Below are 2,620 nucleotides of genomic sequence, written 5' to 3'. Positions count from 1 at the left end.
GCCCACGATGATCCAGTTTGGGCGAGTTTGTTCCAACAGTCGGCCTTCCAGATGACTCCAGACCTGGTTGTTGGCCTTGTTTATGTCGCCCTCCTTTCTCTAGTGTGGTTGTTCCGTCATTTGTGCTACCTTCCTTGGAGATAAGCTCATCCTCCCACCATTCATGGAGACTCCTTCTCCTATTTAAACTCCCACCATTGCTATGTGCTACTAGTTTTGGAATAGTTTGGAATTCTTAGTCTTTGGAGTGTTTCTAATAGTATTGTGAGCTTGTTAGATAGCTGGTGTGAGTGTGACAAGTGTGGGATTGTTTAAGAGCTTGAGGAAGGTTGTGAAGTGCCTTTGATCTTGTGTGAAACTTGTGTGTGGGAGAGACTTGTAATTTGGGAGATCCATCTCTAAGAGTGAATGCTTGAGGAACATGCTGGCTGGACCCTCTTGAGAAGGCTTGTGACATCAAGACCTGGGTTGTAAGCTTACTCTATTTCATATTTAATGCAATCAATGATGTTTTCCTATGTCTTGTATGCAATGTATTAGATAGCTCATGATTTCTTGACTTTATGGGTAAATAGATCATTGTTGTATCCGGTTACGTGCTTTGTTGTACTTCCTTTGCTTTGTTTTAGGTTGGTCACTCATTGGGAGAAGAAAACAGAAGCTGGAGCAGTGCAACGGAACTCCATCAACCACTGGTTGAGGTAGGCCTCCAACTTGAACTTTTAAGGAAAATTGCTGTTGATTTGTCCTTGTTTATGACTAGACCCACTCTAGGGCTAGAGGGGTTGCCTCTGTCTGTAGAGGGAACACTTTCCTACATCACACACCCAGTTTGGGCTACGTCCACCCCGAACAGCCAGTCCTTCCTTTCTATTATCCAGCAAAATGAAGAGACACAACCTATAGCAGATCCACTGTAATATCCTCTATTTTCTCTCACAGCCTCACCTCTCTATTTCTCGCTCACAGAATACACATCTATTACATAGCCTCAAATACAATGCCCTCATACAAAGAGAGGGGTTGCCTTCTAGGTCAAAAAACCCTAAACTAAACATAAGTTCTACCTTCAGATCATCCGCCTAATGAACGGCCCAGATTGACTAGAAATTACTACACTTTTACAAGGCAATTTTACATCTATTTTTAGCTTTGGGGACGCTACCCCCGACCCCCGCCGGGGGACCACTGGCCCCCAGACCCCCCAGCCGGGGGGGATCAACCCCCCCGAACCCCCGCGGGGGAGACAAGTCCCCCTCGCACCCCCCCGCGTGGAGGGGTGTACAAAACTTCTTGGGGTATACATCCAGCTAAAACAAAGACCTTTGAACAATCATGCTCCACGCACAACACACTCTCACCCTTTTCCTCCATGGTTCTCATTGAAGAGGGGGAGGGTGCGAGATCCTTATAGGTGTGATCATACCAGTGTTAATGCACTTGATCCCATTAGAATTCCGCAGTTAAGCGCGCTTGGGATAGAGTAGTACTGGGATGGGTGACCTCCCTGGAAGTCCTAGTGCTGCATCCTCCCTCCCATTTTTTTCGCGTTGGGAGGTAATCCATGTGGATTCATCGAAATGTTGACGCCAAAGAAATCGTGTGTGATTAACCCAGAAGACCCTTTTCTCTGATCGTGATGAATCACAGAGGTTCGAGTTTTGAAACGAGATGCCACTTTATCATCCTAGTTGGAAGTCATAACGGGGATTCTAGGGGCAACAAAGGTGACATATTGTGAGAGTGGAAGATGAACCCGAGACTATTCACGTCATTACAGTGAACACGTCATGAGGAAAGTAGGTTAGAGGTTCAAATCATATGCTCTCTCTTTTTATGAATTCGGATTTTGGAAAAATGCATGGATCATCAATGGAAAGCCCAACAAGCTCTACGCAGCATCATCAGTGGCCGCGGAACTTATGCCTTCTTCTCCATCATACGAGTGGTGCTACGGGGGCCGAGGGTGGTGCCAGGTCGGGGAACGTGTTGCACCAGGGGAAGGAGAGCAAACACTGTGTCGAGATACTTCGGATCGAGGGCCGCGAGCACTCCCCGAGGCTCGCAGGTCTCTATTGAAGAGGGGGAGGTTGCGAGATCCTTGTGGGTGTGATCATACCAGCGTTAATGCACCAGATCCCATCAAAACTTCATAGTTAAGTGTGATTGGGCTAGAGTAGTACTGGGATAGGTGACCTCCCAGGAAGTCCTAGTGTTGCACCCTCCCCCTTTTCCTACACGGTGCCCGTTGAAGAGGGGGAGGGCACGAGATCCTTATAGGTGCAATCATACTAGTGTTAATGCATCGGATCCCATCCAAGCTCTGTAGTTAAGTGTGCTTGTGCTAGAGTAGTACTAGTATGGGTGACCTCCCGGGAAATTCTAGTTTTGCACCCTCCCCCTCTTTTTTTCCCACGACGAGGCATCCACGCAAATTCATCAAAACATTGACGCCAAAGAAATCATGTGTGATTAACCCGGAAGAGCCTTTTCTATGACCGTGATGAATCACAGAGGTTCGAGTTCAGAAATGAGATGCCAACTTATCATCTTAGTTGCAAGTCACAGGAGGGATTCTAGGGGCAACAAAGGTGACATATTGTGAGAGTTGAAGATGAAC

General features: G+C 47.1%; 3 pseudogenes; all 3 read left to right on the top strand.

The window, feature by feature from the left end:
- Window positions 1-1,412: 1,412 nt before the first annotated feature.
- Window positions 1,413-1,531, top strand: LOC149244978 (5S ribosomal RNA; annotated as a pseudogene).
- Window positions 1,532-2,105: 574 nt separating this feature from the next.
- Window positions 2,106-2,224, top strand: LOC149244977 (5S ribosomal RNA; annotated as a pseudogene).
- A 54-nt stretch (window positions 2,225-2,278) lies between these two features.
- Window positions 2,279-2,397, top strand: LOC149244976 (5S ribosomal RNA; annotated as a pseudogene).
- The last annotated feature ends 223 nt before the right edge of the window (window positions 2,398-2,620 follow it).

Source organism: Pinus tabuliformis, chromosome 7, assembly GCF_031772625.1.
Source record: "Pinus tabuliformis cultivar Carrire ecotype Pingquan chromosome 7, CPIR1, whole genome shotgun sequence".
In the NCBI taxonomy this organism is placed as follows: domain Eukaryota; kingdom Viridiplantae; phylum Streptophyta; class Pinopsida; order Pinales; family Pinaceae; genus Pinus; species Pinus tabuliformis.
The sequence above is the reverse complement of the archived record's forward strand: the minus strand, read 5'-3'. Positions and strand labels throughout refer to the sequence as shown.